The 14,345-nt window shown below is 35.7% G+C and overlaps 1 protein-coding gene across 15 annotated transcripts in view; it reads right to left on the bottom strand.

Moving 5' to 3' along the window:
- The window catches only part of ZBTB20 (zinc finger and BTB domain containing 20), a 785,951-nt gene that overhangs the window by 604,649 nt on the left and 166,957 nt on the right, over nucleotides 1-14,345 (bottom strand). For 4 of the 15 annotated variants that reach the window (XM_032360146.1, XM_032360066.1, XM_032360103.1 and 1 more), the window contains one exon: nucleotides 225-339. The exons of the other annotated variants lie outside the window; for them this stretch is intronic. The gene's annotated coding sequence lies outside the window, so the exon portion shown is untranslated. The remainder of the gene's footprint in view (nucleotides 1-224; nucleotides 340-14,345) is intronic. 15 annotated transcript variants of the gene reach the window in all.

Below are 14,345 nucleotides of genomic sequence, written 5' to 3'. Positions count from 1 at the left end.
AACAAACCCCCAAAACCAAACAAACAAAAAACAAAACAAAACAAAAAACCAGGAAAAAAAATATAAGACATAAATTCAAAAGTCAATAGTTACACTAAATGTAAATGCAGTTATTGATACATATGCATATACACACACTCACACTCTTACAGTTTCCTAGAGCTATATACGTTAAGGAGGAAATAATCATGCTACTGCAGTATGGATTAACAAGAGGGTCTTACCTTAGAATGATATGAGAAAGTTGCTTTGGAGAGATGTCTTTTAAGCTGAGACTATGGAATCAAGATGGATCCACTCAAGCAAAGAGTGGGTTTAAGAAGCACCAGTTCCAGCATTCTTCAATAAAAACATGAGACAAAGTGAAAACTGAACAGTCACAAGTCTGTTTCAAAGTAAAAGAATATTCATGACACTGCAAGTACACTCAACAGCAAATACTATGAGAAGCCATTCACTCCCTGAGAGAAATAGGAGAGGAATAGATACTGGGTCTTGGCTGGAACAACATCTTGTGAAGCTAGGTAGATTCTACCTTGACCTGTCTAATACTGGGGAACAAGGGAAACAATGGTGCCTTCAACTGAAGCTCCCATTGCTGCAAAGTTCCTTTACTATAGAAAGGCTAATAGCAATTCCGAAGAAAACCACTTTTATCATGGCTGACAAGTGGGAGTCTTGAACTGTACTTCATCCCACACAACTATCCCACCAGAGCTGGTAGGGCCAGTACTACTGCTATTATGGTTACCTGGATTTTGGAAATCAAGCATTCATCCCCTCACCAGCCCAGGGTAACTAGTACAGTAGCATGAGCCACCCCATAACTGAATGAATTCTGACAACTCCAGCTCCAGAGACTTCTGGGGAAGTCCGTAAATGGCAAGAGCCAGAAACAAGATAGTTGTACCTCCTGCTATCTACCTGGACACTTTAACTAAAACTCAGACATATATATCTATGTATGTATCAAGTGGTTGAGGACCAAAATAAACAGGACAGTTTCCTGAGCTCTGTTCATGGATCTCACCCAGGTCCTACAGATATAAATCTCCAATTCATTACTTAAGCCATTCTGCAGTTGTCACTAGATGAACACGACAAAATCAAGGATGAAGCTACATCCCAGCCTTTTTTTTTCAGTCAAGCAGGACGACAAATGTTCATGAGAATAGTACATGAACCAGAAAGATGATAGCAGAAAACTTCCCATGCTCAACTCACCACTATGTGGCTAAATGTTGTTCTGCTTATTTACTGTTGACTTTTAAGAGAACAGGGTAGGTATTCTGGACAGCCAAATAATGGTCCTTTACTAGAAACACATATTAAAATCACTACAAAAGCTGTTTTTTCCCCAATTACCCTTTTCCTCCCTTAGCTGAGGATAGTGGACTAGATTTAACTGGAGTAATCACTTCAGGTGAAGGACATGAAGAAAATTAAGGTGCAATGGCAGGCCTTCCATCAGTAACCATGCCCCTTAAAAACACTCTGAGAAGCTAATATTCTGATAATACTCTAAGAAACCAAGAATTTATACAACCATGGTAAATTGGGCACTGCACCAAAACATGCAGGCTACTTGACTTCACATTTGTTTCAGTCAACAACATTCAAGGGAGAGGCCCAATATGTCAAGTCACCATCCCACAATTTAGAGATGACTCACTTTAACAGGAAGAACAGTGTTTCACTCTCATCTCATTGAATCCGGTTCATTTTAACATAATACCACATAGTTCCTAATATGTACCACAGAGGCAACATTGAGCTTTTACATCCAAATGCTGTGAGTGAACGGAGATAGTGTTTCCAGGGTCTTTTTCCTCATTGTCATGGTAACAGAGGGCAAAGGTGGCAATTAGGCTTTGTACCTGGGTGGTTGGCATATGGGCCCAGCTTCTAAAACAAAACTGGACCACAGTCACACATGTGTGGGGAGTGACATGCATTAAGTCCATTAATAGCAATGTATGTTGTATTCTTTCATTTTATTTTGGTAATGAATTTAGTATCAGATTGCTCTGCTTAGGGTAAAAGGAAACCAAGTTATATTAGAGGCAATTCTTTAGTCATTATGTCTTTATCTTGTTCTTACCAGGAAATGTAAAGATCTCTACAACACTGTTTTTAAAATTGTAGGCTATATTATAAGTGGTCTTGAAATTAAGATAGTGGGTTGTAGACCTTTAAGGCAAAGGAAAAAATAGCATAAGGCAAAATGAGATAAAACAGTATAGAATGTAACATATATGTCGGTGTCACACATAGAAAGGGTAAATACTGTCTTGTGATATTTTTGTTTCAATTGTATGTCTCTGTGTGTACCAGGTTATGATTTAATTGTATTTCTCTCAGTGGGTTATTATGAAAATGTTTGAAAACTACTGCTATAAAGGATACCTATCTGATTGCCCAAATAGCATTTCCCTACAAGAATGCTATTGACTTTGACAGCTGGTCAAGTCTCCCTTCTAAGTCATCAGTTGTTATATCACAGGACTCAAAGTCATCTCTTAACCCTGTCAACAAAATACAGTAGTGATTCCACCCACACATTTCCAGATGCTACCTAGGAGGTGATGTTACCCTCTGTAAAAAAATATGAATCCAAAAACAAAAGGTTACTAGTTCAATTCATGCATGATGAGAAGCATTTGTTTCCACCTCTCCTTTTGTATCTAGAGCTTGACCTCCAATTAAGATCGCTTTGTAGGCCTTTCACTGGGATATGTACACTGCTCTACCTACTTCTGCAAATTGTCTTCTGTTCCAAGCACCTATCAATCTGATACTAAATTCATTAGCAAAATAAAATGAAAGGAACACAACATACATTGCTATTAATGGACTTCCATGCACGTCACTCCCCATACAATGTACTAAAAATGGACTCATCTCTATTTGAATGCCTCCATAACTACCTGCGCTTTTCAATATGTACCATCTCAGGAAAGAGATTTTCCCCAAAGCTAACCAAGATTCGTTATTTTAAAAGCTCCCTCTCAAAGTGAAACTAGAAATTTTTACCACCAATTTATGCTGACTGAGTATTTATTCTTTGGTGGACCTTCTACAGAAAAGATCCATGGAGGAACCATGGTTTCTAGTCTAAAGAATTTATATTGTAATATTTTTTTACTTCCTATGACTGACTTTGTGTGACAGTGATAAACAGCTCATAATGCTTCATCTGCTATCTTTACCCACAGGATCAAGGAACAGTAAAATATTAAAAAAAAAAAATTAAATGAAGATTAAATCAGCTGGTAGCATCGTACTGCAGCACAATACTTAACGTTTGAACTTGAGTGGGGGAACTTTTCTTATTTAGAGCAGAATCAAGTCTTTATTCTATAGATTTTTAAGTTTGCAATGACATTTTGAAAATATCAAGAGAAGTAATCTGAATTTATAAAGTAGGCAGAAATGGTAAACTTGCACTTAATTTTTTCACAAACTCTCCCATTTCTGGCAAGCTTGGGACCAAACTATGTGTAACTATAATTTAAAGAGGCCATAAGCTAAAAGTCATAAATACTCTTAATTATTCAGCTCTTTTCCTTCCAGAACCTAAGATAAACTGATCTCTCACTTCCGCTAAAGAGCACTAATGGACAATTAGTTAGAGATAGAGAGCAACCCTTAAAGTAGTATTTTTACAACAGAAAATCACACAAGTCGCTCAACCATTTACTTTTTTATACAATAAAAATGTCAAGGACCAAAAACTGGGCACAAAGGAAGAGAAAAATGGAAATGGAGAATATCACACTGTATGCTTAAATGATAAGAACAAAGAAATATGAGAGGAAAGACCATTTATTTTTCAAATGGAAAAATTACTCAGATGAGTAAAAGGCCACAGAGTAGAAGGTCTGAGGGGATAATCCAGGTAGACTGCCACATTGTGAGTGTGTAATAAAAATTATCCTAAGGGAGAAAAAAACACCTGCTAGATGTTGGGTAAGGTAAACAAATAAGAAAAATGAGGCCAAATTTGCAAGAGACACCAATACCAATACCAAGTAAGCTCTCTTTTGTTATTGTTTCAGTTTTTTTTTTTTTGGCATGCTAAAGTAATAAATTAGCTATTAATAAGTAGGAACATTTGAAGATTAGTTTTACTAAATTAATAACAAAAAAAATCTATGTATGTACATCCAAACACACACATACCTAGTGGGAAAACATTAAGGAGATTCCCATGCCTCAAATACATTTTGAGCACACAAATTAGGAGATTCTAGATTCAAATAATAACAAATACAAAGGTCATTCTAAAATTAATGAATAAGCTAGATGTAGATAAATCAATAGCATCAAATGGGCACTGAGCAAGGATAATACTGTGCCCTGAATATGTAACTTAACCTGCCCTCAAAGTGGCCATTTTCACAGAGTACTGAAAAACACTGGCAATGTGAATCAGTCACAAAAAGCAAGTATAAAAGCAACATTGGTAACCAAAGACAGACAAGGAAAATATGTATAAAAGGGTAAGATCACCCAAAAGCCTAAGCCCCAGGCGGTTAATTGAACATCTTATATCTGGGCTTCCTGTGGGGTTAAATAATCATCTGTAAGTGCAGTAACCAGAATACGCAATCTATTCAGATTGTCAAAAAGCTTTTGATAAATGTCATGGCAAAAACTGTCTAAGAGGGTGCCTGGGTGGCTCAGTGGGTTAAGCTGCTGCCTTCGGCTCAGGTCATGATCTCAGGGTCCTGGGATCGAGTCCCGCATTGGGCTCTCTGCCCAGTGGGGAGCCTGCTTCCCTCTCTCTCTCTGCCTCTCTCTGCCTCTCTCTCTGCCTCTCTGTCTACTTGTGATCTCTCTCTGTCAAATAAATAAATAAAATCTTTAAAAAAAAACTGTCTAAGAGTTTTTAAGTAAACATGAAATTCAGAATATGTATTTCCATAAGCATGGAATTATCTTAAATAAAGTAAACAATGAGTAAAATGTAGATGAGGAAAAGGCAGTTGAACATTTTATAAACTTTGACTATGGAATTCAAAGTGTCATCTGAACATCCTTTAGAGTTCACTATCCTTTTCAAGTTGTAAAATACCAACCACAGCATCATGAAATCTAAAGAGCTAGGATGGCTGCCCATATAATACTGATTAAGAAACTAAGATTCAAGGAGGATTAATCATTGCTTAAGGTTAAAACAGGAAGATTTTATAGGATGTATAATTAAAACCAAAGTTACCATATAAGTTCCCCTACAGCATGTGTTGAATATTGTACATCACTTATAATAAGGAATAAAAAAGTATGTACTTAAAAATAACCTTTGTAATATGGTCCTACAAAAAAGGCTTTAAACATCTCAATGTGTTGTGGCTACAAAGATACCCAAAATGCTGGGCATCGACAGAAGTGCTTTGAATCTAACCTTGAAGATTACCAGTGCATAACAGCTGGATATGGGAGAATATGCCTACAAAGGAGATATCAGGGAATAATAAAGGCATAGGAAAAAAAAACAGGAGGGCATGATGCCATGGAAAATAAGGCCAGAAAAAGCATTTCAAAAAGAAGGAAGTGAGCAGCAAGATCAACCATCCAAAGAGATCTCAATAAGAGTTTGGTAAAGTGATAAAGATCTCTGATACAGACAAGGTGATCTGGTGAATATATTGGTGAGGAAATGGAAATGGAAAAGATAAACATCTCTGGTGAAATTTGAGTGTAGTTGGGAAAAGAGAGGGGGTAATAATAGCCAACAGCATTTTCTATCTTTTTATAAATGACACTAAAATTCACCAAAGCTGGGAAGCTGGCTCACCCATGACTCCTCCGCCATCCTCCATACCAATTTGATTATTATGTGGTATAGATTATACCTCCACCCTCGTGAATATATTGTCTTACATTCATCTTCCAATGACTCACCAACAGTTACAGGGTAAAATTCAATCTCCTTAGTTTAGGATTTATGACTTTTTATAATCTGACCGAAATTACCCATCTAACCTTACTTCTTATTTCCACCCAAAGATGCAGTTAAATGAGTCAGGTTTTTATATTCCTCCAGGCTTTCTTGTACACTGTTAACGTTTTCTAGAATGTTAACGTTTTCTAGAATGTTTTTTAGAACATTTCCTAGAATGTTCTCCAATACAACCACTTTCCCACCACTGCCACCCCTGTCCACCTTCATGTATCACACTCCTATTCACTTTTCAAATCTCCATTCCAGTATTATCTTTATGAATTCTCCCTTGACCTACTATGTTCCCATAGTAACCTTTTTAAGGTATGAATACTCACAGAATTCTTTTGTATTTGAGATCCCAGGAGCCCATAGGTGTCTTGACAGTAAACACCCTATATATTTTCATCTGTATGCTTCACACATAGTTAGCATTAATAAATGTTTTTAAATAAATGAAAGGATGGATTTGTTACTAAGGACATAGTACAAACCCAAAGTATAACTAGCTTTAGATTAGGTCATAGGTAGGCAATACATAATTGGCTAACTAGGGGAAACTAGTGATTTGTGGGTCACAGGTGAACTTAACTCCTTGAAAATTTTATGTATTTGAAAAGTAAGATTAATCACTTTCTGATATTTTAAAAGTTCACTGAATAACCATTCAATTTGGTGACTCTCTTCACTGACCTCAGCTTGTCCGCATTAAAAACAAGAATCACCTAAAAATGCACTCCATACCTACAATATCCACAGCATTAACAAGGATATAAAGTTATAAATAATACATTCCTTGCTCCCACAGTTCATAATCTGATAGGGGACTTAAGACATGTGGAAATATATACTGCTTTGAGCCATCTTCCAGTGCTCCTTAAGCAATAAGTGCCTTATAAAAAGCAAAAAAAAAAAAAAAAAAAAGTATATAGAATGATTCTGTATTAAATAAATGGCTTCGTGAATGTCCCTAAAATGAAACCATTTCTAGTATTCAAAGCCAAAGAATCTCTTGACTCCAGAGAAGGATGATCTTTCCTGTTTTAAACAGGTTTTAAGTATCCTCCTACTTAGGGCTAGTAAAATAGCCACAAGTTAAATTGCTTTGCCTATCTTTCTAACATCCAATTGAAAATGTATAATAGACAACACTGGAAATTAAAAACAAATAAGCAAGTAAACAACTTTTTTAAAAGGATTCAGTTAAAGTGTTTTAAAACTTACAGAACAGTTTTGGCCTGTTCTATTGCTTTGCAGGATAGATGGTTGAGTAGGAGAAGTTTAATGTTTATTTGTTTTTTGTTTGTTTTGTGGCTCATTCAGAAAACTTGGTTTACTTTTACATCTGTTTAAATACCCCAAAATTAGCAGCTTTTTTTTTCTTCCTTAGAGCTTATCTGTTATTAGGGGTTTTGTTGTTTTTCTCACTGAACCCCCAAACTCAATGTCTGTTAACATAAGACAGGAAGAGGTGATGTAGGGTAGGGGGAAATTCTGAAATAATAAAATCCCTATTCTATTCTCTATATTTAAACTTCAAAAGAATAAAAGCAGCAAAATTATCAGTAAAACTGTTTTCTAGTATCCTTGGCTCTTAGACAAGTATCTACACCAATAATTGTCAAATTGGGGAAGGGTCATTTGAAAAGACCCCAGGGGTGGTGATTTTGATCTCTACTTCCTCCACTTTCAGAATCGTTGTTCTTATTCAGGCAACAGATGTACTGCAAGTGTAGTGACTTACCTATTCTCTTTTTAACAGTGATATTTTTATTCTTTGGACTTAAAATTTTATTCCAAGCTGTGGAAAAACAAACAAACAACAACAACAACACACACACACACACACACAAAACCAAACCAAACCAAACCAAACCAAACCATGACCATGGATCAATCTAAAAGTCCAGGTCCAATTATTTTAAGAGGAGATTCTTTATTACCCATAAACCTGCTTTTTTTTTCACCATAATTCCCAGTCAGACCTGTTGTAAGCATGGGGAGAATACCTCAGAAAAACTTATTAACAGCTTCCCTCTTTTAGGATGGAGTATAAAAGGCATCTGGTTTGTAGTAGGGCCATAGACCTTGCAAGACTTTGCATTTTGGCTTAATCAAAGATTTTCCAGAAATCTGAACTGGTTATGCATCTTTTAAAAAGAGAGAGAGAGAGAGAAGCATCCAACCAACTAGCTCTGTAAACTAAGGGAAAAACAATGATCTTAAGAGATGCCTTCTGGGATCATTGTTTCACATGTTAAAACGAGAAGACTGGCGGGGGGGGGGGGGGGGGGGGTGGAACAAGTCACAGAAGTCTTGGATCATTCGAACTGTTCTAACTGATGAATCTTCTTCAAGGAAAAAAGTGGGCTCCATTTCTGTTTTTAACAATCCAGAGTGTCTGTAATAGTGCAACTAATGACAACCTTCCCGTTATTCTCACTTAAGAGGAAACCCTATAATAAGAGCTTCCCAAAATGTCAAATAATACTTGTCTCATAACAGGGCTTCTTTGTTCATTCACCATGTCTTTTTTGATATGCACAGATAATAAAAGTTCATGTAAAACTAAAGGTAATATAGAGCAGAAGCCAACACTAATTCTGTATAAATATGTCTGATTAATAAGAGTGCCATTGTTATGGTTATTTCGTAATGTCACGATTGTTACAAGAACAGAGGATAGAAGTACTCTTACTCTCACTGTTTTTGTTCATCCTCTGTCATCCAACCAGTTTGTGAATTTTTGTTCAATGGGGAAAATGAAGGATAGATTTTTGTCCATTAATTATTTCTGTTTCATTAGTTCATCTCATGAGCTGTGAAACTAGCTTTAAATTCATGGGAAAAAATTAAGGGTTTTATTCTAAAATTAAACCTCACATCCTCTTAAAATTAACACAAGCTCCACACTTAATTTCTAGGCTCTCTCTTTCCCATGCACAACTACTACACTGCTCTGGTGTTCAAGAGCACCTGAAAGATAAAATTTAGCATGACAGCACTAGGATCTGGCTAGAAGCTTAACATGTTAAATAAGCAAAGTTGGAGGATGGATTCAGTTCCAAAAATTAGAACCTCACCCTGGTGAAGAAATAAGTAGAGTATATGGATCTTTATTGGAAAGGAAACAGGTAATAGAAATCAGAATGCATTCATGGCAAGCAAGTCAGGCTGTAGATTTTGAAGACGATTCTAAGGCTGGTAGGTAAGTTTACTTTGCTTTTCTCTTTAAATTCTTATCTCCCAGATCCTGGCCTCCCCCCTTGGGGCAGCAGTATAATATAAAAACTTAACAGTCGATCTTAAATTTAGCTGACATTTTTATATCCTTCACAACATACTCTTTAGATTGCACCCAAGAAGGAGATTATTAAATAGTAGCAAGAGACTAGTTACCAGACCATTTTGACCGAACAAAAAAAGCACTACGCCTTCTCGCTGACAAATCTAACAACATTTATACAATCATTATAATCAATTTCATAAATAAAGGGCTATTAATGACTAGGGGGAAAAAAGGAAAAAAATTCTATTTCTCCGAGGTCCCTTCACGGGCTCCTCAAACCACCCATTAGATTCAGCAGTGGAGGAAGCTATGCATGAAAAAAGAGGACTCAGCTGAACAGGAGTCTCCTGTGAAACAGATTCTGTCAGTCAGAAGGCAAGGACACATTTCTGTGATTATTTCAGCCTATTTTTTTGTAGTAATTAGCCAGAGTTCCATTTTGCTGGGGTTGGCATCGCTCACAGCTCTCTTATTTTTTTTTTTTTTAATTTAGGCTTTTCTTTCCTTTTTATAAAGTAAATTTACATATTTTCAGTCTCTCAATCCCTTCTATGTTTTATTTATGAATATAGCCCTTCTTGATGGTAACTTTAATGTGAAAGAGGTAGTAATTAATGTCCCAATCTGCTAGGTTAATCCCTTTCCACACTCTCTACAGAGAAGTTTAAGGTAAGTAACAGTTTACAGTCAATATTAGGTTTAATTATGCTTAATGAGAGTTAGTGTCTCTGTTTACTAACTGCATTTAGGTATGTGGATCCTAGATGAGTTTTCCCTTGGCCTCATTCTGATTTGTTAATAGTGCCACTGTGTACTGTATACTCAGTGCTTAAATCTATAAAGCTGCTCCTGGAGAACAAAGCAAGTAAGGCACCTGTTTCAGTTGAGACACCATTAAATGAGTGCAGCCTGAACACAGCAGCATCATTCTTTAAGAAGGGAGCTATTATTTTATAATGCTTTCCAAACAGATCCATTTGAGAGGCTAATTATTGCCTAATTTCAGGTCCTGGGTAAGTCTATACATATACAAAGCTGTTTCAAACTAAGTATAATCATCAATAGTGGTAGGTATAAAATTTTAGAGTATTAAACACTCCTAAGACTTTCTGTATTAATCCTTCCATTTCCATGCTATTTCACTTGTGAAGATCTAAAACTCCCTTGACAAGTCACTCCCTTGTCCTATTTTTTCCTCCTAATAAACATCTTTTGTCTTAAAATGGTACTTAACTTTATTACGGCATATAGGACACAACTTTTGTTCCCTTACTGAGCTATAGAAATAAGTACCAAAACAAGGACTGAGACCTAAAGAAAATCATGTAGTGACACAAAGAAAATTTAATACACATATTTTTTAAAGGATCACTTTTTTGCTACGTTTGTGTTGTGGATAAATTCTGAATACAATTGATGATATAGTTTCTCTAAGTCTATTGATAGACCAGATAATGCAAAAAGCATTTATTGAGTACCTGATCTGAGCCAAACACAAAGATGAAAAAGGCATATTTCCCTCCCTTAAGAAGCTTACCATCTAGGAAAGGAGACAGGGACAAGTAAAACTATGGTATAGTGTGGTAAGTGTTACAGTCATGTGAGCAAATGTGAAGGAAACACTAAGGAACGACGTGTTGATTCTGCCTTGGAGGATAAATAGAGCAGTTTTCTGGGCCACATGAAGGCCGTAACAGGCTGACTGAAGTGTAAGAGCAAAGGCATAAAACATGGAAGGACACAGTATGTTAAGAAGACAGCAAATGGGGGCATCTGGGGGCTCAGAGGGTTAAGCCTCTGCCTTTGGCTCAGGTCATGATCCCAGGGTCCTGGGATCGAGTCCTGCATCAGACTCTCTGCTCAGCAGGAAGCCTGCTTTCTCCTCTCTCTCTGCCTGCCTCTCTGCCTACTTGTGATCTCTATCAAATAAATAAATAAATAAATAATCTTAAAAAAAAAAAAAAAAGAAGACAACAATGGTGCAGTGTGGGTGGAAAGAGTTGTGTGCTACAGGAAAGAAGGTGAGGCAAGATAGGAATAGTGGGAAAGAAGTTTGGAAATTAGGGGCTCAGGAAGTAGACTGGGACCAAATCAAAAATAATTTTCAGTGTCATCCTGTATTAGCTTTTAAGTAATAGGAAGAATAAGAAAAGGTGAATAGGTATCTTCATCAAATAAGGAGGAGGTCAGTATAAAACCTGAAAATTAAACTGAATTTTTCTCAGCATACTTATCTCTGAAAACTATTTTCAAATTTCATAATCTCTATGATGTATTTACAAGCCCTTACATTTAGTTCAAAGAGTTATTTTTTTGCCATGAGAAAATAAAATTCCTAAAATGTGTCTATCTAAGAGATTGTTTTATTATATATTAATAGAAGCTACTGGGGGGAAGAGCTAGTAGATTCATATCCCAGGACAGTCTGGGATATCTGAAAATGATTAAATGTACTTAATAAAATAAAAATTTCCTTACAATTTCAGAAATTTTCTGTCTTGTTAAGAATTCTACAATTAGTTAGTACATATTGCCTTTACTTTGGCTTTTAGAAAATAGAGGTAAACATCTCCTTAAAAATCACAAATAATGGGTCTAAAAGGAAAAGAATACAATCTAAGCTATATACTTAATCAGAAAAAAAATCCATACATCTGGATGTCTTTCTGCACTTAGCTAAACTGACCTTTCTGCTATGTCCTTTTCATTTCAGTACCTTAAGCTACGTACATCTGTGAAATGCACCGGACCAGTTTATATTCTCCCTCATCATGCTACTTTGAACCATCTAGATGACTTTTAAATTACTGTCAGACACTGAGCATTCATAGGTAGGTACTTACCTCTCTACCCTTGGTCAAGGAAAAGTGAAAAGCTTAGATTCAAAAATAATAAAGTCTCTGTCACCCTGATAAACATATTTAAAAAGTCACTCTCCTCCTGATAGCAGAGTTATATAAAATAAGAATGATCTTAGTGTTAAATCACAGGTTATTACAGAAAAATTTTTATGGGTATGTATAACAGATTTAATGTTGTGGTAAAAATATGCATAAATACACTTGACTATAGCATGCTTATGCAAGTTAGCTATTTCTTATATTTGACTATATAATACTTATAGTCAAATATAAGAAATAGCTAACTTGCATAAGCATGCTATAGTCAAGTGTATATATAATATACATACTTATATAAGTATTATACTATATAATACTTATAGTCAAATATAAGAAATAGCTATTATATATAACATATTTATATATAATATTTAATAAATACAATAGATAAATATATATATAAACACACATACATACATTTACACTTCAGCATTTATTCCTAAAAGTTAAAGGAAAAAAATACTTAAACTGTTTTCATAACACAAATTCTAACTGAAATAAAATGTCCTTTAAAAACTGTAATTAATGGCTGCTGTGTCAAACAGTGAACCAAAGGGTCAAACCTTATAATTCACAGTTTGAGAGGTCATAGCTCAAATGATAACTTTAAAAAACTGATTATCTGTGAGTAATTTGACAAATCCATCTAATATACTCTGAATGCATATAAAATCGTTTTGAGAGTAAAAAGGATGTATGTCCAAGTGGACAGCTGATGGAAGAAATGGCCTTTTTACTGAACAAGGCTGAAGCCCAGCATAATGACTTGGAATGCCTTTGAATGAGCATGCACGTCTGGAAGGCCGAACAGTCCACACATCCAAAGGGAACATAATGAACAATCTGATCAGAGACAAAAATATTTCACACACATGTCCAAAGAGCGGGAGGAAAAATATACATTTCTATCACCTACTCCTTTATCACTATTTACTACAACCCAGTTCACAGGTAAACTCTGGACTATTCATAAACAATCTTTTTAAGAGATAATATTTTGTCATTTAAAAAATTCCCATGATTTTTCAATCTGCGATCTGAAACACATTGAGGTCACTTAACCTCATATCTAGTAAGCCAGGTTTACAAAGCTGGTTTCTTTCTGATTCACCTTGAAAGCAAGTATTGCTTTATCTATCTTCATCCCAAGGCCACCCACCCCATGAAACATAATCTGAAATAATTTGGCCAGCCTGCATTTTTAAAATCTAGAAGTGATCTACGATTCTTAATATGGCAGGTCATTGAAGATAATTTCTCCACTATGAACTCCCTAACTCATGCCAGAATTGAGAAATCCAGCAAAATATGCCATTTTATTATATATCTATGTTTGTAATGCTTATTTATGTGTTTATTATATTTTCCTATTAGACAGTAGGACCTGCAAGAATAAGGGCTATGTCTCTATTGTTCAGAAATTATATCTAGCACCTGGAAAGTTGCTGGCAGACCAGACATCTACTAAATATCTGCTGGAGTTTGGAAAGAAGGCATGGCGAGAAAGATGATGGGAGGCCCATGGTTAGCTAATCTTTTCTCCATTATTTGTATAGCCATGAGGTGTAAAATCTTTTAAAAAATGTACATTCTATTTTTTTAAATGATTTTATTTATTTATTAGAGAAAGAGAGCAGAAGCAAGTGGGGAAGGAAGCAGAGGAAGAGGGAGAAGCAGGCTCCCCACTGAGCAAAGAGCCTGACGACAGAGAACCCGACAAGGGGCTCAATCCCAGGACCCTGGGATCATGACCTGAACCAAAGACAGACACTGAATAGACTGAGGCACCCAGGCTCCCCTCAAAAAATGTACATTCTATTTAGTCAGTTTACCTACCCAGCAATTCTCTGATCCATCGATCTATCCCAGAAACCACAAAGATTTAAAATGTCTTCCGAAAGTACATACTTGCAAGATAAAAGAAAATAAATGAAAATGGAAATTACAGTAGGAAATAAGATATTTATATATGTATACATGTAAAGAAAATTAAGTCATAGGAAAGGAAGGGAATTTATTTTCACAATTTCTTTAAGTTAATCTTATTATAACCACTACTGTAATGCTCTTTTTTTAAAAATTTTTTTGAAGATTTTATTTATTTGACAGAAATAACAAGTAGGCAGAGGTAGGCAGAGAGAGAGGAGGAAGCAGGCTCCCTGCTGAGCAGAGAGCCGATGCAGGGCTCGATCCCAGGACCCTGGGATCA

The sequence above is a fragment of the Mustela erminea genome, chromosome 1 (genome assembly GCF_009829155.1).
Source record: "Mustela erminea isolate mMusErm1 chromosome 1, mMusErm1.Pri, whole genome shotgun sequence".
Classification (NCBI taxonomy): Eukaryota; Metazoa; Chordata; class Mammalia; order Carnivora; family Mustelidae; genus Mustela; species Mustela erminea.
This window is presented reverse-complemented; position numbering and strand designations above follow the sequence as displayed.